This window comes from Microtus ochrogaster, unplaced genomic scaffold (genome assembly GCF_000317375.1).
Source record: "Microtus ochrogaster isolate Prairie Vole_2 unplaced genomic scaffold, MicOch1.0 UNK3, whole genome shotgun sequence".
Taxonomy (NCBI): Eukaryota; Metazoa; Chordata; class Mammalia; order Rodentia; family Cricetidae; genus Microtus; species Microtus ochrogaster.
In genome coordinates this window covers 5,139,707-5,165,180 of record NW_004949101.1, presented here as the reverse complement: position 1 = coordinate 5,165,180, position 25,474 = coordinate 5,139,707, and positions in this window count along the sequence as shown.

Below are 25,474 nucleotides of genomic sequence, written 5' to 3'. Positions count from 1 at the left end.
AAAGTTGACAGAATGGAGCAGTGTATGTGGTGTAGAGGCAGAAATAGAGACATGGTAGCAGTAACAGCTATGGGAGCATGGCTGCAGCAGACAGAGGATCATATTGTTGCTGAGTAGGGCTTGCAGAATGGAGTACACTAGCCTAGAACTTGCACAGATTCTATCCATGAACATACCACCCAACCCCATGATCATCCTGATCTGAACAACGAAAGGATATCCAATGTAAAGAAAGATTCCTTTTCCCAATTAAGCCTCCTCGAATGACCTCTGTGTTGCCTCCTGAGATCATGCTGATGTCTATGGACTGTGATGCTGCCAGAGGCCATGTAGATGGCCATGGTCCATGCAGCCCCTGGATACTATGTGGAGGTCTGTGACCTCCTAACTGCTGACCACTAACTGTTACAAGCAAGGAAGCTTCTTTGGTAGTGGTATTTATGACTGCAGGCTCATAATTGAGACTAGAAGACATTGAGCGCTTCTGCAACAACTCTTCCCTCCCCCAAAAAAGAGAAAAAGAAAAGAAAGAAGCAGTCCAGACAGGAAGCGATTGAAGAGAGTCCTTAAAACTGTGATAAAGGTGCTTCACAGTTGACGGATTCCAGCGAGGGCAGGGGGAAAGGACTCAGTTATCTTTGAGGAGCTGGCCACGGGAAGATAGATCAAGTTCCAATGAGTACATGGGCAAAACAAACTGGACTTGGTGCATTATATTTCGGGGGGGGGGCACAAGGGTAGGAGTGTGGACCTGGGAGTAATAGGAAGCAAATAAGATTGGGGTGCATTTTATGAAACTCCCAAATAATTCATAAAAGTATGTTGGAAAAAAAGATTTATGAATATTAAGGTAAAATTCAAATTCATCGTATTATGGAAGAGGGTGAATATCTGGCTGTTTCATTAAAAAGCAACCTACTTAAGGATATTAGAGGCATAATTATGGATGGAGCTTTTTCACAGACGAAAATATTTAATTACAATTGCATTTAAGCAAAATGAAGACAGAGGGGTAAACTAATTAGCACTGGATTTCATTTCCATCAGTTGTTCACGCATGCAATGTTATTCTATCTATTTGTTTTTCTTATTAATATGAGAGGGATAATTATGAAACTAAAAAAGGAATTGGAATTGGGAAAATTGTTTATAGAAATATGGTTTCTCATTTCATGTGTGGAGTTTAGCAGCTTTAACCATGTACTGAGCTCCTGGCACCTACACTTTGGACAACTACAAATCGTAATGTAGCTTATCAATAAAAGTAGGTTTGCCGTAAAGAAATAAGCTGATCAGGATGTCACCACTTTGTTAAATATAGGACATCAGCTTTGTGAGTTTGTAGTTTCGCTCTTTTCTCCCGGGAGTGCATCAGGAACCTGCAAGTGAGGGGGCTGAGGGGGGAAGCCCTCAGTTTCTCTCTAGTTCCATTATTGCAAAGCTGCAGGGTTGACGGCTTTGACAAAGGAGCCACTTTGTGCTTTTTCTCTATTTTATAATATTCCACTGATATTAAGAAAAAAATCCTCTTAGGAACTGAATTCTAAATTTGATCTCTTGTAAACACACACATATACACACAAAAAACAAAACAAAATAAAACAAAACAAAAAAAACTTCATCCTCAGATTTTACTGACAAAATAAGCTTTTTGAAAACTCAAACTCTCACAGCCTCTCTGCCACATCTGATGTTCTAAAACTCAGGGTCAAATGTAACTCCTGGATGATAACATTTCTGGGAAGGAAGCCCTACTTGCTTCTGAAGCTTATCTCTTTTTTTTTCAATTTTGCTGGATGTCACAAAGTAAAATCTCATGTATCTGCAATTCTTCTCTTTTCATCAAAATTTATATATAAATTGAAATATTATCTTTACCAGAACAGGAGCAGGATAGGTGACTCAAAGGAAATAAATGTTTAATTACATTATAGTCAATTCCACTGCAAGATATTCAGGGTCAGAGGATTGGGATTGGGGCAGGGGCATCTTGAGCTAGTTAGTGGAAAAAGGAAAGACAAAAAGATTAATCAAAAACATCAAAACCAAAATATGGACAAAAGGAAAGCCCAGCTACATCACCAGTAATGGCCAGGCAGTGGCTCCATCCCATGAGATGCTGTATAAGGTACTAACTTTTACTACTAAGACAAAAACCTTGAGCTTTAGGTCCAAGGAACGATGCCTCCATGGCTGATTGTGACTGTGGAACCTTGGTCAATAAGAAAGAGGAGAGTTTTAGCTGGGCATTATTTATTTATTTTTTTAAAATTTATTTATTTATTAAGGATTTCTGCCTCCTCCCCGCCACCGCCTCCTATTTCCCTCCCCCTCCCCCGATCAAGTCCCTCTCCCTCATCAGCTTGAAGAGCAATCAGGGTTCCCTGACCTGTGGGAAGTCCAAGGACCGCCCACCTCCATCCAGGTTTAGTAAGTTGAGCATCCAAACTGCCTAGGCTCCCCCAAAGCCAGTATGTGCAGTAGGATCAAAAACCCACTGCCATTGTTCTTGAGTTCTCAGTAGTCCTCATTGTCTGCTATGTAAGTCCGGTTTTATCCCATGCTTTTTCAGACCCAGGCTAGCCGGTCTTGGTGAATTCCTGAAAGATCATCCCCATTGTCTCAGTGTGTGGGTGTACCCCTCGCGGTCCTGAGTTCCTTGCTCGTGCTTCCCCTCCTTCTGCTCCTGATTTGGACCTTGAGATTTCTGTCCGGTGCTCCAATGTGGGTCTCTGTCTCCTTTCATCGCCTGATGAAGGTTAATATTCAGGAGGATGCCTATATGTTTGTCTTTGGATTCACCTTCTAATTTAGCTTCTCTAGGATCGTGAATTATAAGCTCACTGTCCTTTATTTATGGCTAGAAACCAAATATGAGTGAGTACATCCCATGTTCCTCTTTTTGGGTCTGGCTTACCTCACTCAGGATAGTGTTTTCTATTTCTATCCATTTGTACGCAAACTTCAAGAATTCCTTGTTTTTTACTGCTGAGTAATACTCTAATATGTATATATTCCATACTTTCTTCATCCATTCTTCCATTGAAGGGCATCTAGGTTGTTTCCAGGTTCTGGCTATTACAAATAATGCTGCTATGAACATAGTTGAGCATATACTTTTGTTGTATGATAGGGCCTCTCTTGGGTATATTCCCAAGAGCGGTATTGCTGGGTCCAGGGGTAGGTTGATCCCGAATTTCCTGAGGAACCGCCACACTGCTTTCCAAAGTGGTTGCACGAGTTTGCATTCCCACCAGCAATGGATGAGTGTACCCCTTTCTCCACACCCTCTCCAGCAAAGGCTATCATTGGTGTTTTTCATTTTAGCCATTCTGACAGGTGTGAGATGGTATCTTAAAGTTGTCTTGATTTGCATTTCCCTGATCGCTAAGGAAGTTGAGCATGAAGCTGGGCATTATTTAAAATAGAGCAAATATACACTGTTGTACCTGCTATACAGTGTCTTTCTGCCGTTGTCATAAAACACAACACAGAATGTAACAGGCTTTTTAGGAAATCATGACATGAATACTTCTTGTTAGGTATGAATACTTGGCCTTATCTTATGCTTGTACCACTAGATCTTATAACTTAATCTATATTCTTCATCTATGTTTTGCTTGGGGCTTTTTACCTTTCTTTCCTTTTGTATATCTTATTTTCACTGCTTCTCATGTCTGTCTGTCTGGTGGCTGCCTGGTTTCTGGCCCCATGTGTGTCCCTTTCTCCCCTTCCATTCTTTTCTCCTTCTCTCTAGATTAACTCTAGAGCCTAGATTTCTCCTCCTACTTACTCTCTCTGTCTGCCAGCCCTGCCTATCCCTCTCCTGCCTAGCTATTGGCCATTCAGCTTTTTATTAGACCAATCAAGTGCCTTAGGCAGGCAAGGTAAAACAAATGCAACACATCTTTACATAGTTAAATGAATTCAGCACAAACAAATGTAACACATTTTTGCATTGTTAACAAAGGCAGCAGAAACAAATGTAGCACACCTTCACATAGCTAACGTAATATTCCACAGCATAAACAAATGTAACACATCTTTACCTAGTTAAAATAATATTCCACAACACAGGACCATAGAAGGAGTTTATTTCAGCTTATTGTTCCAGAGGGTTAGATTCCCTAATGCCAGGGACAGTTTAGCAGTGGGTATTAGGCATGGGGAATGGTTCAAGCTTTCTAATGCCAAAGCCCATCCCCAGTAACATACTCTCTTCAGTAAGGTAGTACCACCTAATTCTTCCCAAACACCACCAACAACTAAGGACCAAGTGTTCAAATGGGAGACATTTTTATTCAATACAACATGAAGAATTTCCTACATTGGCTAGAAGTTAATATTTGGTTACCCCCAAAATCCTTCCAAACAATTTTTAATATATTTCCTAAATCCAAAATTTGAAATGAACATTTAGTTTATAGTCAATAATGATCAATATCCTGGTTTAGATGTAAGATGTGCCTGGCAGGTGCATGCATTGAAGACAATGGGTAATGCTGCTCCAGAAGTCTATGGTGCCTTTGCAACTATTTTTTTAGCTCAAATAATGGGATTAATAGGGATAGGCCTTGAGAGTGTGGTCCACTTCTGGTCCAGGCCTTGACTCTCTGAGTTGTGGTTGTTCCCCACAATGTGAGCAGTTGCCTCACAAACCTACCACCCATGCTGTGAGCCATTCCAAACACTTTTCCTTTGTCGTCCCTGGACTGAAAGTCAAGATAAGTCTCTCTTATCTTAAGTTACTTCTATCGGGTACTTGACCACAGAGATACAAATAAACAATATAATTACTAATACCAACCTTGTGTAGGGCTGTAATGCTCACCACCACAGACATTGAAATTGCCTGGAGACTTGTCTTATCATGCATTAATTATAACTAAGAATGGGATTTATCATGATATTTATGCATGTATGCAGTGGATATTTATCATATTTGCCTCAATCTTTTCTTGTTCCTCATCTACACTCATTGATACAATGCCCAAACAAGTTCCATTTCTTCTTTCATGTTTTTCTTTCTTGAGGACCCAGTGAGTTTAGCTGCACTTTCTTACAGAAACATGGCTGATGGATTATTTGGAGGAATATGGAAATGACTTACCCTTCTATGGGGGAAAAGGCAGTAGTAGTTTGTCATTAGTTTAGGACTTCCCCAGCCCTAGAAACCACAGGCTTTTGACCAGGTTTCCATACAAGGTATGAAGTCCCTCTTATAGAACAAGCCTCAAATCCAGCCATAAAGTAATTGGTTTCACCATAGAGCCTTAGCCATATTGCACCAGTACACATATCTTGCATGGACTGATTGATCACGTAATACATAGGGCCCACAACCGATTGTTGATGACTCCTACCAACAGAAGCCTGCATAGATCCTCTCTACCTATTTTTCATATAACCTGATTGGATCTCTTTCACTGAGATACAAACAGTAAGTCAACATCGGATTATTGCCCAGGCAGTATTAGTATTCCACTGTAGGGCTCTGAATCTTCCTAGGTAATTCTAATGGACAAACAGATATGAGGACTGTGTGAGGAGAGGGACTTTGCTGAAAACCTCCAAGTGCCACATGTAAAGATACTATACCAGTTGTTTTTCTTGAGTGTAAAAATGTAAAAATAGGCTTCTGCAATAGTTCTTTTTCTACTTATAGAATTATCCCTGCCACCAATCTGCCTGCCTTGAAGGCCAGACACGTGAAAACAGATGAAGTGTAGTGAATCTTGTTTCCTTCTCTTCATTTTGTCTCAATGACTAGATTCAAATCTGTTTGAATTCAAGGGAATATCAATTGTGGGGCTTAGTGTGCCTGAAAGATCATCAAGAGTGTCTTTGAGATGACGCGCTGGTGAGTAAAGCAGCGTATTTTGGTGACAGAGCTTTGCTGTCAGTCGAAGCAGGTGCAGAGGTGAATCTGCAGAGGTATCTAATAAATGCCAGCTCAGTTAGCATTTTGTTTTCAGAAAACAAGGAAGCACCTGCTGTTTGTTGAGCCTTCTCCAAATGCAGGTGTTTGGAATCTAAATATAAGTAAGGAGACATTCTTCCAAACTGGTGTTTTACACCTTTGAGTCTTAGAATTCAACTCATTTACAAGTCAAAATCTAGTATAGGCCATGAATCACCTTTGCGGATTGCAGTCTTTTCCTGAAGCAGAGTACCCTTTCCAGAATTTTCTACAGTTAGAGTCATACACTATGTAGCCTATGGAGATTGGCTGCTTGCACTCAATAACATGTCTACAAACATCTTGGCATAGGTTTTTGCATGGATATAAGTTTTTGATTCATTTAGGTACAGACTAAGAATCACAACTGTTGCGTCACATAGAAGTACGCTTAACTTTGTAGGAAGCTATCACATGATAGCATTTTGCATTTTCTCCAGCAGAGAAAGTTCCCCGTTGCTCTGTGTCCTCATCAGCATTTGTCACTGTCATTGCTCTGGATTTTCCCTACTCTAACAGGAATATAGTATCATCTCATTGTGGCTTTAATTTACATTCCTATAATACCATTCCATTCATATTAAATTTTCATGAGCTTATTTACCAAGTGTACATCTTTTTAGCTGAGCATGACACTTGGTTTTTTTTAAATTGGGTTATTTATTTTCTTATTGCTACACTTTACAATCTCATTTATTTACCTATTCGTACAGAATTTTATACAATATGCAATATATTTGATCATGTCTACCCATGCTCTCCTTTCATCTTCTCTAAGACACAACCCCAATATCTGCCTCCATTACTAAATACTCATCTTTGTATTTTTTATGACCTACTGAGTCCAGATGGTGCTACCCATATGCATGTGGGTATATGGTCATCCATTAGAGCTTGGTCAACCTCCCAAGGACTGTATCCAGAAAGAAAACTGATACCCTTTTACCCAGCATCCATCAATTGCCAACAACTTTTAACTAAATGTAGGGTCTCGTGAGCTTTTTATTCACACGTGCTGCATCATTATTGGCTTGATCCTAGGCAGGTCTCTTGCAACCACAGATGCTGTGACCACATGAGTACAATGGTTTTCTGACGTCCAAAAGACACTATTTCACAACAATCCTGCCAGTAGCAGTTTCCTCTGAGATTGAAACATTCCCTCTCCCTGGAAAACTTCTTTAGACTAAAGGTAAACAACTCAAAATAACTTCAGGAAGTCCCTAAAATTTGGCAGGTACACTAGGACCCTCCCTGCTTGAGTAAGCAATAAATATGATTTGGAATCATTCTCAGAGAAGTCAAGCCTGCAAAGAAGACTCTCAGACCAGGCCAGCTGCATGAAAGAAGCAGAAAACAGCCAAGCTCCCTGGAAGATGTTTAGACCAATTGAGTCACTAAGAAAGGACACTCTATAATCTGAGCTACTTGCAGGTTATATGCTCTGCCTCAGATTTCCAGTTTTTGTGAGCTGTTGCCAACGCTAGAGTAGGCTTTGGTAATATAGCTCCCTTTGAGTCACTTCTGATCCTGTAAGTAACCCCAAAGACACTCATTGGTTCATCAAGTTGGAAATTGGTAGTATTCGTACTTTGATCTTTTGTGGAGTCCCTATCCAGGGTGAGTAGATATGTGTATTACATCCTCCCAGACAAAATCTTATCACACAACAGTGTAGATGACCCATTTCATACTTAGGATCCCATAGTTACATGTTTTCTGCACTTTGACTAATTGTGAGTCTTTCTTAATTGCCATCCACTACTAAGACGCATCTCTGATGATGGATAAGAACTGTATTACTCTATGGGTTTAAAGATAAGTATTTAGAAGGCAGTTTGATGTTATATCCACTTGTGAAAACAACAGTAATAGGTTCTCCCCTAGGGCATTTGACCTCCCCAGTCATAGGTTCTTGGCCAGCCTTGTTCCCATGGTAGATTTTTGTTCATCTGTGGGTTTTTTTATATTTTGTCTCAGAGTTGGCATATTTTACTCCTATGATGCTCTAGTCCCTGTCCACTTTTGGCTCCCTCCCCGAGGAGCACTGCTTCCTTCATTCTGTGTCTCAGAGAGTGGTTGTGAATTTCTTTCATTCTGGCCAAAGCTGAGCCAATCTGAGCTCTTCCCTGGGATTTTCCAAAATTCATGACAGAACATTTTGCAAACCACCATGGCCAGTTTCATAGACCATTTCTTTTACAGCCTCCAAAGGATCTATCTCACTCTCTCCTACCCCCACTCCCCATTTCTAACAGAGAAATCCTTTCTCTAAGACTTAATCAGATGCCATCAATTCATTTTCCCATTCCTCTTTTTGGTCTGGGTGAAATTCAGAATCTGTACCCTTTTCTTCTTGCTCAGTTCATGCCTGGCTATTCCTTCTGCTCCTTCTGCCACCACGGTGTTCTATGTAAATGCCAGGTGCAACCCTGGCTCAGGGTTGCTGCGCGCATGGTTACTTAAAATAAAATACTTTTCCTCTGAGAATGTCTCTTCCTCACCTTATGTAAGTTTCTGCCCAAATATAACCTAAACAGACTTCATCAATGATATCCCTTGCTGATATCCTTTTTCTATGTGGACTGATTTTAAATTTTCCTATGTACTTGTTACCTGATTGTAGATAGCTTTGTCTATTGACTCTCACCTCCCACTAAGCTTTAACATTTAGCCAAGAAAGAACTCTTGTGTCTGCACTGCTATTTCCTAGCATTGACGGCAGACGAGGTCCTCGGGGACTCCCATGCCGTGCTAAGGTATATGCTGTCAGGATACTTCTACTCGGTTTTCACTCTAGTGAGGCCTGAGGGGCTCTGAAGCATGAAAGCTATACATTTCCGAGGAAATGTATGAGCAGAAGAAGCTTCAGAAGTGCTCTTATATGACTTCTTTTCAAAGCTGCAATCTGAAGCCCAGGCTGGGTTAGTGGAGTGTCCACGAATGCATGGTTATTTGGTGCACAGCTGCCTGGGGTGGAAAATAAAGGACCCAGCTGGAGCTGCTTGTGAGTCTTGGCTGATCTCAAAAACATCCGGAAAACTAGATGGGAACCAGATGCAGACAGCTGGCTTTAGTTTCCTACCAACCAAAGCATCAGATCACCTTGACCCAAACATGCTCCCCCTAAAAGAGGCAAAGAATCAGAGGATGTAAAGTCTCCTATCCTTTTCTCTGCTTTCATTGTCTTTGGCTACACAAAGGAGTCAAATCACCATCTGTCCAATAAATGACACCCTAAAACCAAAAGTGATCCAACAGAAAGGAACATGCCTAGGATGCTTAAATCCTTGAACTTGGTTCTCTTCCCACTGAACAGGTGCCTCTGTTCCTTCCCCACCCCAGTCCCCACAGCAACACTCCTAAAAGAACAGTGTATTAGAAAGCTAAGTAATTGCCAACTTGCTTGACAACAGAGCTCTATCCCAAAGAATCCTGATCAGCATCTCACAGACTCTTCCCTCCGCCCTGTCAGAAATGCTGCCCATGTGTGGGATTGGAAGGCAAGAGGCAGCTCTGAAGAGTCTTTATTGCCTGTCTCCTTCCACTGACAAGATGGAGAGAGGCTAAATGACAGGCAATCATGGCACAGCATGTCCCCTCTTTTACATTTCCCATTAGGCTGTCCACCGATTTATGTCAGTTTCTAAAAAAGAATAAAATTCAATTTTTTTTGTGCCCATACAGTGCAATTCCTGAGGTGCTTATGATTAATGAATAAGCTCTGCAAAAAACTGTGTGCTAATTTATTAAATGAAATCCAGTTTACACAAAATTTACGTATATAAGTGTCTATGTATACATATGTGAATATGTATATGAAGCTTTAGACAAACAACTCTACAGTACTAGAGGAAATACCATATACTGACGAACCAGCTTAAGACACAAACTATGTACAGTGAGTCTTCCTATGCAACCCCCGTGATGCTAAGGTTTTAAGTAGAATTTCTTCATTTCTTATAAGGTAGAGTGCAATGTTATATATTCTTCAACCATTCATATTTTAAACACTGACTGTACATGCCCTCAGCCATCTTTCTCACTGTCTTGTCCTGTTGTGTCTTCTTCACACTGTCTAGAATAAGGTCCTGATCACATACATACATTGATCATATACGTTTCTTTGAATTTTTATTTAGCCTGTGCTTTACAAGAAAAGAAAGGGGGTTTGTCTTAGTAAAATTATATTTATGTTTTTTCTTCCATCATTCTGATTTTTAACCCTAAGGAATCCATGCCTACAGTCTATAACAATGTCCTCCCTCGGTTTGTATAGAAGGATTTATTGACTTGCCTTTTGCATTCAGATCTTTAATGTGACCTGGAATTTACAATCAGATCCTAGAAGAGAAATACAAGTTTGTCTCTCTTGTAGTAACTATAGTACCACTATCCTGTCCTTTCCACCCAGGCCTACAAAATCAAGTCCATCTTCAGCTGTGCAATTTCTTGAAGTCACAAAGTCGACAGCAGATATGAGTTTATTTTTTCTTTAATAACACAATAGAAACACAGTTGGTTGGAGATCAGCCTGAAAAACCACATTATAGCTCTATATTTGTTGTTTTCTATAATGAAGAGTTAGTTGTGTGGGGGCAAGAAGCCAAATGTGTTCCCATGTCACATCTGCATTCAGGCCATGCTGTTTGTGGCCTCCAAAGTTTTACTTTTCTGTCCTCTCTTTGAAACCATCTACTTTTTATCCACCATATATTGGCTAAGATAATTCATCTCTCGTAAGTTTTCCTATGGTTTAAGTATTGACTGACCATTGTCACATGGAATTGCTGAGTGCCCTTTCTTCATGCCTACTCTCTAACAAGACTCAACTCCAGCAGATCATGTTTGGATAATCCTGTCTTGACATTATCTTTGCTTTGAGCTCCCTAAAAGTAAGGCCCAGACTCCTGTTTTCTTCTAGTTTCTGTATTCTTGCAAAAACGCAAGTAGGTATTATCTCATCACTATTGGTGTAAATGAATTAAACGTTCTTTTAGGATCAGTGATAAACAATGGGATAGAAATGGGAAAGCAATTAGCATGCTCTTGCTGAATCATGAGTGGGGTTCTCAGAGAGTAACCAGTATGAGGGTGATCCCATACACTAAGACCTTGATAGCCTCAGAAGAGCTGGGAAAGGCTCATCAAGGGTTGCAGAGGTGATTCAGCAGTAAAGTCCTTGCTGAGAAAACATGAAAACGACCTCAGATCCTCAGCACCCATGTACTTACCAGGTGGGAGTGGTGAGCACCTGAATCGCAGCACTCTGGAGATGTGGTGTGGATCCCTGGAGCAAGGTGGTTACCAAAGTAACTTAATTCTGGGAGATCTTGGTTCAAATGAAAGCAGAGAGCCTTGAGACTATCCAGTGTCAATCTCTGGTATCCACATACAGGCACAAACATTCTTGAACACCTATACATGCTTGTGCACCCATACACATATAACCAAGCACACACAACACACACATGCATACACACACACACACACGCACACGGAGTACTAACTGGCAGAGTCTCTCTATAGGTGGAGTGTTGTGTAGATATTTCTTCCAAACTGTAATGTTCTCTACTGGAGGGAGAAGCAAGATTAAGACCCAAGAAGCTAACACATCTTAGGAGAAAAGAATGTCTGATTTATAAGCAGTGATCAGTCACTAACAGAAATTAGACCCTTTTGTGGAGCTGCCTGGAAGATGGGCAGGGAATTCCAGATATACAGCTTCCCTAAACAGCCACACACATTCTCAAAAGCAATCCCTTTCCTTTGGTCCCATAGGTAACTCCAGTAATCTCATTGGTTCAACAAACTAAACTGAACTCAATTTTCTTTTTTCTCTTCTCCTTTTACTTTTCTCCAAGTGCCCCATAGACGGTGAATAGATACTATTTATTCAAGTCTCCCTAGGAAGAGTACAATAATAACAGAAGAGGGTGTGCCCTGATGTGGTGGAAGCAATTTTGCAAATATCACAGCCCTATGTGCGGTAAATAATTATTCTTAGAGTCTCTGGGACCTCTAAAGGTGTTCCTCGTGGTCTTTTTTTTTTTGCATTTCTACAACATTAGGTTTTTAAACATCCACACTGCATGTGAGTGATAATAAAGATTTAGGTTTTTCCCTAAAACACCAAAAAGACAGGGCACATGGTCTGCCAACAAAGGAGACAGCGCATTTCAACAAAAGGAACAGAGATAATAATCAACCCCACCTTGATGGCAGCTTGAGGAAAACATGGCTCATCTGAGAAAAACAAAACCTTTTCTCAACAGAACCGATTAATGCCCAGAAAGTGTGTGTAGTGTCTGTCTTTTTGGGTCCCAGATTAAGCACAGGTGCCTTTACATTGCTGCTCTGAGTCATCGCCAACAGAGGTAAAATTTCTACCCCACAGAGGAGCAAAGATTCTCTTCCCCACTCCCCTACTTAATATTAGATAGCATCTCCTCCAGTGTGGTTTTGCCTGTAGTTCTCTGAAAGACTAATTCTTACAAAATGAAAGAGCAAACCATCATCTTAACAGTGAAATTCCAATAAGTCTTGGCCATTTGCAGATTGGTCATCTACAGAATCTAACACAGAAAGGCAAGACTAGGCTCATGATCATATGTCCAGTTGTAAGATTTCTGGACTTGAATGCCTCCTTTGTGCGGTTTTAAAATCACTCTGAATTACAAGCTAATTAGAATGAATCAAGATGATATTTCATGTCTACTTGGGAACAGATGCAAACTGAGGCAATTTGACAGTTGGAACATAGACAAAATTGATGAAGAATTGGAGACAGATTCCAAACATTCTGGCCTCAAGATATATGCATCAGGTGTGTATCCCCAGAAGTTTAAGACTAAATTGTCCACTAGAAGCTGAGAAATGTTTTTGTCATAGCACAAAGTGAGACAGTATAAGGTAATGCAGCATGGCACGTGGTTTTATAAAAATTAGTCAAATCGGTGCCGGAGGAGAGAGTAGAAACAAAAACAGATGTGTAAACATGCATAATCAGAGAGGATTATGCACATCATCCTGGTGGCTTTATCCAGTGGCTTATTCCATTTCAGTAATTATGTTGGTAGATGAACTAATTGCAAATTTGTTAAATATTCATAACCAGCAATTTCTGCTAAATGACAATGAACTGTCACAGTCAAGTGAATTACAGACCCTCGTGTGACATGATTTCATAGGCTCCTTACTGCCATTGCCCCCAAATCATATCCACCCCCTTCCCACCTCTGGCACAGACATTTAAGAGCAGAATACGAATCCAGATATGAAGCAAAGAAAACAAAGACTGGCCTTCAGGTTTGATACCATGTGGAAAACTGAGACAGATGCTTAGGCATTTTAAGTTCAAAGTTGTTCAAAGTCCAGGGTTCTGTAACTGAATATGAAGAATACATTGTTGGGATTTGTCTTAGTTAGGGCTTCTATTGCTGTGAAGAGACACCATGACCATGACAATTCTTATAAAGGAAAACGTTTATTTGGGGTAGCTCACGTCGAGCTCAGAGATTCAGTCCATTATCATCATGGCAGGGAGCATGTAGTATTCAGACAGACATGGCAGCTACATCTTGGTCATAAGGCAACAGGAAATGGACTCAGTGTTACACTGAGGAAGAAGCTTTAGCAAAAGAGACCCCAAAGCCCACCTCCACAGTGACACATTTCCTCTAACAAAACCACACCTACTCCAATGAACTACACCTCCTAATAATGACCCTTCCTTTGGGGGCTGTGTTCTTTCAAACCAACAAATTCCACTCCAAAGTCTTGTAGCCATATCATAAAGCAAAATGCATTCAATTCAACTTCAAGAGTCCCCATAGTCTATAATAATCTCAATTGTTTTCAAAGTCCAAAGTTCAAAGTCTCTTCTAAAGACTCATGGCAATCTCTTAATTGCAATCCCCCTGTAAAATCAAAATTTAAAAAGCAGATCACATACTTTTAATGTCTAGTGGCATAGGATATACATTATCATTCCAAAACTCAGGAAAATGAGCATAAGTGAGGAAATACTGGACCAGGGAAAGACTGAAAGCCATCAGGGCAAACTCCAGACTTTGCATTTCCATGTCTGATACCCACACACTCTTCAGACCTCAGCCAACTCTGTTCAGCCTTGCTGACTGCAACATGCTTCTTTCTCTTGGTCTGGCTCTGTTCCCTGTTAGCAGCCTTCTTTACCAAGCATCCCACAACTCTGGTATCTCTAGCACCTTGGCTTCTCCAAGGCAATCAATCCAGTCCTCAACCCACAGCTTCATTCAATGACCTCTCTACTAGACTACCATTCTGGGACACCCTGATACATGTCTTGTCTCAGCGGCTTGCCTTAGGCACAGGGGCAAATTCCATAGCCCATTTCTTCTATCCTTTACTCTAAAGCCAGAACCATGTGGCAGAAACTGCCAAGTTCTGCTGCTTGCTGGGGCTGGAACATAACCCTTTTATTCAATTACATCTTCACCAATTTCTGGTTTTGATTGTTACCTTCACTGCCTAAGGTTGGCTGTCCTGAAACTGTCTGTAGACCAGGTTGGCCTCAAACCCAGAGATCCACCAGCCTCTGCCTTTCCAATACTGGGATTAAAGGTATTCACTACCACACATGGCTCTAAGATTTTCTTTAGTTCCTTTTCACAAACTGGAAGCTTAGCTGGGTGGGATCTTGGCCTGAGGTCATCACTTCCTTTATCCCATATTCATTTATCTCTTTGGACATGGGATTTAGCTCTATTCCATGTCCTGGTGCCCCTTTTCTCCTTCATCTGTACATTTTATAATTTTGCTTGTTCAGCTTGTTCCTTTTCATTATAAATCTTCAGTAGAGTTAACAGTAAAAACAACAGAACAGAATCTATACTAGACTGTTTTGAGCTTTCCTCTGTCAAACAAATTAACCCAAAACTCTTCACTTTACCCTTAGACAGACTCTTTGGATAAGGGTAAAGATAAAGGTATCTTTACCAAAATATCTCAAGACTATCCAACCCCCTATAGCTCAGATAACTCTTAGTGCCACTGTCTTACATGCTTCTACTACCTTGGTCCATTAAGCTCGGTCCATTAAATTGTTCAACTGCTTTTCTAATCTACAGGCCCAGAGTCCATATTCTTGCAAATGGAAGCATGGTCAGGCCCATCACCCCAGTCCCTGGTATGCTGGAAAATAGAGACACTTGTTGGTTCCTGGATGCACTGCCAGCTTAGACCCAAAATAATAACACAGAAACTGTATTAATTAAATCACTGTTTGGATCATTAGCTCTAGCTTCTTATTGGCTAATTCTTATACTAATTTAACCCATTTCTATTAATCTGTACATCACCATGTGGCAGTGGCTTACTGGCAAAGTTTCAGTATGTCTAACTCTGGTGGCTCCATGGCATCTCTCTGATTCTGCCTCCTTTCTCCCGGCATGCCATTTAGTTTTCCTGCCTACCTAAGTTCTGTCCTATCAACAGGCCAAGGCAGTTTCTTTATTCATTAATCAATTAAAGCAACACATAGACAGAAGGACCTCCCTCACCCCTGGTACCAATTTCTGTCTTAGTTAGGGTTTCTATTGCTGTGAAAAGACACCATGAACATGGCAAGTCTTATAAAGGAAAACATCCATTTGGAGTGACTCACTTAAACTCAGAGGTTCAGTTTATGGCAGGGAACAAACTCGGCAGGCAGTCATGGTGCTGGCTACATCTTGATCAGAAGGCAATAGGAAGTGGATTCAGTGTTACACTTGATCAAAAAAGACCTCAAAGCCCATTCCGCAAGTGCCACATTTCCTTCAACGAGACCACACCTACTCCAACAAAGTCCCACCTACTAATGGCCATTCTCTTTCAAACCACCATAGGGTACCATCTTATTCTTAACTTCTTCGTGTAAATACTACTCTAATGAAGTAGAAAAAAAAAATACATGAACAGTTCAAAACACTTTTCATTAACAATTTTTTTCCTGTTAAGTGAAGTTTCACTCCTCTACATTATGTTCAGTGAACCGGTAGCATCTAAACTCCCTTGGCATATATTCAGGCCTGCAGAATCTCAAGGCTTCACCCAGACCTACTATTATGACTTAAAGTGAAGTAGCACTCCACAGGATTTGAGCACATGGGCCCAAGCTGGAGGTGCTGTGTGAGAAGGTTACAGGAACTTCAGAGTTGGGGCCTGGCTGGAGGAAGTGGATCACTAGGACATGCCCGTTCTCTTTTGGCCCCATCTCTACATTTATTTGTATACTTTGGGATATGGAAACTACACCAAGTTCCCAGAATCCTGGACCAAATTAGTCTCATGCCTTCTCTACCATAATGAACTTCACCCTCTCAAATCCTGTGCCAGAATAAATCTTTTCTCCCCTAAATTGCCTTCATCCAATATTAGCCACAGCAATTAACTAATCTACTTGCTGAGCAATGATCTGCATGTGAACAGGATTTGCATCCTCAGGTGAATCTCATATACTTTAAAGTTCCGAGAAACACACTTCAACCTTTTCAAGGGAAACGCGACCCCTGAGATTCAGCATCACATGGGCATAGAAGGCATGGGATTCTCACGTTCAGGAGTTCTGATAGTGCCCGTGTACATTGGGAGCCTAACCCATCTCTTTGTACACATCCATAAAATTGGCAGCAATTACTGTAGAAACCAAGTTTAATCTTCCCATATCCAGCGTGTAGAAATTTGTATTTCACAGCTCTGTCTTTGTCCACTGGCATGATGTGCTACACTGTTGAGGTTATTCACAGATTTGCCACGTAAAAAACAAAAAGTGCTTTTTGTAGGGCCTTGCTTTTTCCCTTGCTCTTTGTGAACAGATTCCTCATTCAACCATAATATGCCTGCAACTCCAAATACCGTGAAGTCCTTCCATACCTTGCTGTGAGTTCTATATTTCTCAGTTTCAGATTAGTCTATTCACATGGACATCTTTTTTACTTCACCCAGATGGTCACAATTGGTCAACTAATTCACTCCCCATGCACATATGGCTCCATTGAGCATCAGTCATTCTTTCCAGCATTTCCAGGCACCCATCTCATTATTCAATACTGCACATAAATTATCTCTAATTTTCTCAGCAAACCGGCACAATAGGTATTTACTCCACATTCAGATGATAAAATCAGTCTCCAAAGATTATTTATTCAAACTCCATGTAAAAACACAGGTGAGCCTGTGTCTAAATTGGTTTCTTTTTCTGCCTTACACTCCCCTATTACTGCTTGGCAATTTATATCATTAAAGTCACAAGTTTGTATAACCATGTAGTTACCACATCTAGGTGCTACAAATATTCATTTCAGATTATTTAACATGCATCCTTGTCATTTGGAAAAGGGATATTCACAAGTACACCAATGTTCTGGCCAAATCTCTTTGGGCTGCAAGGAAGAAATTCACCTGATATAATTCAAACAAAGGAATATGGACAGAACACTGAAGCCATGAGTCGCAGGCATCTTTGGAATGTGGAGTTTCTTTACCATCTGCTATCTCTTTGAGCCTTCCTGAATCACAGCCACTCCTCATCCCAGATTCCTACCTAGGAGACCAATCTCAACTGCACAAAGTAGCTGTCCAGCATCTAAAAGGAGACAGCTTTACAGTGCCATCTTTCTTTCCATCACCTGTTTACACTTGGGGAAGAGACCACACACCCTGATGTTAAAGAGGACCACATATACAGTCTAACTTTTTACAAATACAGTTTCAGACTCATGATGATATTACCAAGGTCAACACAGGAAACCTGTAGAATGACATCTGGCCTTGAAGTCCTTGACCCTCAGAGCTCTTCTACAAAACCAAGCTCCCTTATACAGGAAATTCTGGGCCAAGATTCAAAAGATAGTTGTGAAATCAAACTGTCTTGCTTCTCTTCTAACACTAGGCAAAACCCAGTGTTTAAATTGACCTTGTCTTAGGGAGAATAAGAGCAAGGAAGTCAGGACCACGAGGGGTTGGTTCACCCACTGAGACAATGTGCCTGAGCTAATGGGAGCTCACCAACTCCAGCTGGACTGGGAATGAATGAGCGTGGGATCAAACTGGACCCTCTGAATGTGGTTGACAATTGGAGCAGACTGAGGGGCCAATGAAAATGGCACTGGGATTTGTTTCTACTGCATGTACTGGCTTTTGGGGATCCTATTCTCTTTGAATGCATACCTTCCTAAGCCTGGATACAGGGGGGTGGGTCTTGGACTTCTCACAGGGAAGGCTGTCTTGCCCTCTCTTAGGACTAGAGGGGGTTGTGGAGGATTTGTGCGGGAGTGGGAGGGAAGTAGGAGGAGGGGAGGAAGTGGGAATTTTGATTGGTATTATTTATAATGTGATAAAAAAATAAACAAATTGCCCTTATCTTGAGATTAAGATCAGAAGTGTATAGGAAAGAAACACTTAGGCAGCAAGGATATCCATGCAAGTGCCTATAACAATTTAACAGCAGACTTTAAGCACAAGCTCCCTGGAAGTGTTATCACTCAAGACTAGTGTGACCATTCTATCACACTTCTCAATCACCACGGGTATGACACAGTGTGACCAGCATGGTCAACTCTGTATTGCTCTCAAGTTAAATACTTAGCATCATTTCAGCTTCCCATGATATCTTCTAAACCACTGATGAGTCAAAAGGCAAGGAAAAAATTAACTGACCTTCCTACCTATAGGTTGCCTCCAAGGTGACAGGCTTGATGTGGGGTTCCCCTCTGTAGGCTATGACTATGCTTTATTACCATTGGTTAGTAAAGGAGCTGATTTGATGTATGGCAGGGCAGAATATAGGTAGGTGGGAAAACTAAACTGAATGCAGGGAGAAAGAAAGCAGAGTCAGGCAGACACCATATAGGTACTGAAGGAGAAAGATGCCAGAACATTACTGGTAAACCACAACCTCATGGCAATACACAGATTAATAGAAATGGGCTAATTTAAGATGTAAGAGCTAGTTAGAAATATGCCTGAGCCTTCGGAAAGCAGTGTTGTAATTAATTTAGTTTCTATGTGATTATTTGGGTCTGGGCGTCTGGGAAACAAAAGCACAGTCTCCATTTACACAGGCTAAGGCAGGGCACAGACACCAGTGGCAAGGTCTAAGTAAATCTATAAGACCAAATCAAGCTCAGAGTGTCATGTGACAGAAAAGGCATTCAAGGAAAGGTATGCCACATCATTGACAATGAGAACCAATCAGCACTTACAACAGAATATTTTTCCAGGAACATGCATCTTTCTTTAGAAATCAAATTTTCAAGTCCTTTGCCTTAAAGTAGCAAACCCACATGCTTCAAAAGTCAAAACGTTCTAATAAGACAATGTAAAAAATTAGTCCTGCCTTGTACCTCTACGCCCAAACGTTTTCACAAGTCATTTCCAATAGGCAAATATTGTCACTATTATCTCATATTTCTCTCTAGATATGTTTAATACATTCAATTGTATGTAGAATATACATGAATATGCATCAGTAGAAGGGTCTGTTGGCATATATATTACAGATATCCAGTTCCTTATAATTTCACTGCTACTATCTCGGCAAACCTACCATATTAGAATATATACAAATCCCATTTGACGGATATAACATAATCTATTCAACTGGTTCATCATCAGTGGACATTTTGGATATTTCCAGTCTTGAATTATGACTGACAACATTACCATAGCAATCACTTAGGCTAAAAATTGTTCCCTCCTCCCCTGAAAAAAAGGACCACCAGTCTTAATTCCCAGAACCAATATTACCATATATGAGAAAAGTAAATTGCAGGTATGAATTAAGTCTTAAAGTGAGACGATTTTATACTACCCAGCTTGGTTCTCAGTGTTATCACAGGATCCTTAAAGAAGCACAAAGAATTATGCCAAAAACATAGAGAAGACATTCATGTAGTCAAACCCCAGTTTGGGAGAGGCTCTCCCCTAACGAAGCACAGCCCTGTGGCTCCTGAGTGTGACTCAGTGCCACAGACTTCAGACTGCTATATTTCACTTTATAAGAAAATACACTGGTGTTGTTCTAAGCCCCCAAGACTGCCATAATTTGTTTTCGTAGCCACAGGGTACTAACATATGCAGACATTTTTAGGTGTTCCTAAGTATGGGTAAAACTCCATAATAAATTCACCAAGGACAGATGCCTAAAGATGTGCGTTTATGATCTCTCTAAGTCAGTGGTTCTCAACACATAAGGATCGCGACCCTTTGGGAGGTCAAATGACCTTCTTATAAGGGTCTTATATTAGATATCCTGCATATCAGATAATTGTATTATGATTCATAACACTAGCAAAATTACAGTTATAAAGCCACAACAAAAAAATTTATGTTGGAGGTCACCACAACATGAGGGACTATATCGAAGTGGCCTTAGGAAGGTCCTTGAGAATGGTTGCCATAGATCTTCCTGATTGTCCCACATGGTGAGTGTGATGTTTAACACTCTCGGAAACAAAGTTCCTTTGTTCTGATATGTCCCAGTACAAAGCTAATAAAGGTTTTGACTATAAAATTTCATGTACTTTTCTAATTGCTGATTTAATTTGAATTTTGGTTATTATGAGTGAGATGGATTTGTTATTTAGTCAACTGTATTGGTTTTTTTCTGGAACATCTACTTTCATCTGTTGCTAGTTTTCTACTGTGGTGTTTGTATTTTAGCTAATGAACTTTCAGAGACGTTCATCAGTTTTCTGGTCTCGTTTGTTCATGGTGCTGTGCCTCAAACTGATGCAGGCTCTGCAAGCACTCTACCACTGAGCTGGAACTTCAGCCCACACAATTGTGTTTTTATTAAGCAAAAGCTTTTTTACTTTGCTTTTTATAATGTTTTTTACCCATCAAGATTTTTCAACTTTATGTGGCAAAAATCATCTTTGGGGGTGAGATGATGGTTGCGTTGTTAGAGTACTTATTAAGGATGAGGACTTGAGTTTGGATCCCCTGTGCCCACAAAATAATGCCAGGCATAGTGTGTGCTTGTAAGTCAAATGGTATGGAAGCAGAGGCAAATGGATTCCCGCGGCATGTTGAACAAGCGGTCTTTCTGAACTGGCAAGCTCTGGGTTTGGTAAGATATCCTTTGGCAAGACTACAGTGGAGAGCCTGCGTAACTAGGTTAAAGGTAACTACTTCATGCCTGATGACTTGGGTTCAATCTCCAGGAGTCACAGGGTTAAAGGAGAGACCTGGCTACTTCACGTTGTTCCCTTACCTCCAAGTGCACACTTCACATGTAGCCCTGGTTTGCCCACACACGTGCACACGTAAATAAATAACTGCTGTTTTAAAGGGAAGGGAACTCTTTTAGAAAAATTAATAAGGTGAACATGATAGGAGAACATTTGATATCCACCTCTAGCCTAAACATACACCATACATGTTTATCGGTTCCTGTGCACACCCGTGCACACCACACACAAAAACTGATATTATATGGTAACTGGCTTTTGGCCATATTTTGAGCACCTTTCCCCATGTTAAGATTATTTTCTTTAAGGCCAGGCAGTAGTGGCACACACCTTTAATCCCAACACTTAGAGGCAGAGGCAGGTGAATCTCTGTGTTCAAGGCCAGCCTGGTGTGCAGTTCAAAGATGGCCAGGGCTACTCAGAGAAACCATGTGTTGGAGAGAAAAAAAAACTTTAAGAAAACTGACAGAATCAAAGAACCTGGGTTCATAGGGACTCATAAAGATTTAACCAACAATCAGAGAGTTGGCATGGGACTGGCCAAGGCACTATGTGTATATGGCACAGTTGTGTAGCTTGGTCTTCTTGTGGTACTCCTAACAGTGGGAGCAGGGACGGTCTCTGATTCGTTACCTGCTTTCGGGACCATTTCCTCCTACTGAGTTGCCTCTTCTAGCCTTAATAGGAGAGGAGGTGCCTAGACTTAAAGGCAACTTTGCATACCTTGGTTGGCAGATATATATGGGAGGCCCGCCTTTGCTTAAGAGAAAGGAGTGGAGGTAGAGGTTGTGTGGAGAGACTGGGAGAAGAGGAGCAAACACGGGAAGACTGTGCTAGAGATGGAAAAATAATTAATTCAAAGATTATTTTCTTTAGGTATTTCCTATTACTATCTCAGTTTTCATATTTAAACCTATGATGTATTTAAAAATTATATTGATATGACACATAGGAGAGGCTAGTTTTCTACATGCCTATCCAGGTGTCGTAATACTACAAATATTCCATCTTTTTTTTATATTTCATATTTCAAATGTCTGTGTGGATTCGGGTCTGCTTCTGGAATTTCTCTCTTACTGCGTGCATCTTTTTCTACCTACCACTTTTTAAAAACAAAATAATCTGTAAAATGTGAATTCTAGCTCTTACATCCTTTGGATCCCTTCGTTTGAAACTGTATACAAAAGATACTATAGGGCCCTGAACCCCCACAAACAAGCCTCACACTGTGGTCTAGCGATCACGGTCACTATGGGAACTTGCCCATCCCCCTGTGAGGTTACACATTATCACAGGTGCCTGACAAAGGGAAGCTATAAAAGAGCCCCTCAGAGAGAGGGAAGAGAATCTTCCATTGAAGGGAACAGAAAGAAAGCAGGTTAGGACATTTGTGGGACAATTGGGAAATCATTTCAGTGATTTCGCAAAAACTGCAAAATTATGTTTGGGGCTGGTGACATGTCCAAACATATCCACAGGATATCACAAGGATCCTCTAAGCTCCCTGCCACAGGAACCATGAAATCTCTAAAGCTTGTCCCGGAAATGAAAAGTAAATTGGCACTTAAGAGTTTCCAGGGGAAATAGACAAGATTGTCTGACAAAATTGGGAGCTGGGGGGGGGGTGGAAGGGAAAGAGAAATGGAGAAAGGGGGAAGAACTTGAGGAAATGGGATAGTCAAGATGGAGAAAGGACAGAGATGAGAGCAAGGAAAGAGAGATTTAGATTGAGGGAGCCATTATGGGGCTAGCAAGAAACCTGACATTAGAGAAATTCTCAGGAATCCACAAGGATGACCCCATCTAAGACCATAAGAAACAGAGGAGAGGGGGCCCCAACTGGCCTTGTCCTGTAGTCCGATTGATGAATATCTTAAATTCATCATAGAACCTTCATCCAGCAACTGATGGAAACAGAGGCAGAGACCTGCAGCAGAGCACTGGGCTGAGCTCCCAAAGTCCAGTTGAAGAGTGGGAGGAGTGAGAATATGAGCAAAGAGGTCAAGACCATGATGGGGACACCCACTGAAACAGCTTACCTGAGCTAATGGAAGCTCACCAACTCCAGCTGGACAGGGAAGAAACCAGCATAGGTCCAAACTAGTCCTTCTTAATGTGGGTGACAGTTGCATAGCTGGGGCAGACAGGGGGACAATTGGCAGTGGCACCAGGATTTATCCCTACTGCTTGTACTGGCTTTTGGAAACCTATTCTCTTTGGATGGATACCTTGCTCAACCTAGATATAGGAGGAAAGGCCTTGGACCCTCCCCCAAAACACTGTGCCTGAACCTCTCTGAGGAGTGGATAAGGGTTTAGGTGGGATGAGGGGCTAGGTGGAGAGTGTGGGAGGAGGGGAGGGAGTAGGAAAAGATAGTTTCTTTTTCTTTTTTAAAAAAAATGAAAGAAAAGAAATTATACATTTAAACAAAGTCTCCAATGCCTAGCATCAAAGAAAATAACAGTTTAAAACAACAGCAGGACTCACTGACCTCTGCTTCCCGTAGACCCCAGGGCAGGCAGCGTGGATGTGCTTTCCTCCAGTGTGACCCTCTGTGTGATGGTTTACAGTTACTGTACATTTTTGTGTTGTGCACGACTTTTTAAAGGATCGCTTTTGGTTGTTATTAATTTGTTTAAGCTCAGGCAAATACAACATAACTTGATGCATTCAGGTCTTTTTGTTCTAAAGAAAAGTTAAGTAGAATGAGTGCCTGGTGAGTGCAGAAAGGAGAGGCAGACTTACTTCTTATGTATTAAAAGTGGAACAAACGCCAATCAATCAACTCCATCGTAGCATCAGCTGTAAGCCTCCACCCAGAGACTGAAGGGTGCGCACAAAGCTACCAATATGTTACAAGACCTGGACGGGCTCAGAGATAAGCCTTCAGACATATGAGCAGAGAGGAATCTCCCCCGCCCCCCGTCCAATTATTCTACAGAGACTGCCAGCACAGTGGGAGCCACCACAGCAAAGGGATCTATTAAAATTAAAATTAGGTAAGAAAAGAAAAAAGATAAACGTGTCCTCCTTCTTGGTGTTTCAAGTAGAATAGATTATCCACTGGGCTTCTTGCACAGCGTCTAGAGAATCATGTAAAAGAAAGGTCTGCCCTAATTCCTGGGAGAAGACAGTGACGGGAGAATAGGCCTAAGCTGTTGATATGGCGGGTTAGGTACACCCAGTTAACTCTAAGACCTAGTCATCATGAGTTCCCGCCGCAACATCTTCTTACCCCTGATAGTCTTTTTATATAGAATAATTAACTCTTCCTTAAGGAGGCAATATGTATTTTCATAAACCTATGTGAAGTATGTTCTTAAGGACTATGGGTGTTTGGAATAACAGTGTGAGATAAGGAAGGAAATTCTCTGAAAATACATGCTCCTAATGATCTGTTCTTGTGGCATACACAGCACAGGGGCACACGCACACACACACACACACACACACAGAGGCACACACAAATCAACACTTGGAAGCATGTACACCTGTGCATACGTGCACACACACAGAGGCACACACACACAGAGGCACACCACACACACACACATACACACACACACTGCATTCTGTGTCTGAAATAATCGGGAACAGGTTAAGTTTGAAGAATACTTTTCCTCTTACTGCCATTTCCTCTTAGGATTGTCATGTCTTTCTGCCTTCTTTCTGTTGGGGCAAGAGGAGGAATATCCTTTCAGAGGAAAGAAAGAGGGCAGGGATATCAAGGCATCATAAAAATGTCCAAAGTGCTGATGTGTCTACAAAAACAGTTGCTCTTCCAAATCTGATAATTATAAAAAGGGGATCAACAATAATATAAAAGCAAGAAGGCAGCACAAAGACCTGTGTCTGTTAAAAGATTCTCATTTTCTTAAAGCTACAAAATGTTTCACACACGCACAGATTCTCTTCTCTGGCTGGGTTTCTTGGCACATTGACACAGCATGTTTTGCTTTCGAGACTTTTGGTTCATACACTGTCAAGTGTGTGTGTGTGTGTGTGTGTGTGTGTGTGTGTGTGTGTGTGTGCGTGCGCGTGCGCGCTCGTGCATGTATTAGTGCAGCGATGGTAAAATACCTAACAAAACAAATTAATGGAGAAAACATTTATTTTTTTCACATACTGAATCCTTTATAGAAGAAAATTGAGGTGAGTCTCTCAGAGGGTGCTGGGCACAGGCGGCAGAGACTGCTCACATCAATGCAAATCACCTAGCAGACAGTGCCACAGGCACAGGGAGGTAGATATGACTTTCTTTTTTTTTTTTTTTTTTTTTTTTTTTCGAGACAGGGTTTCT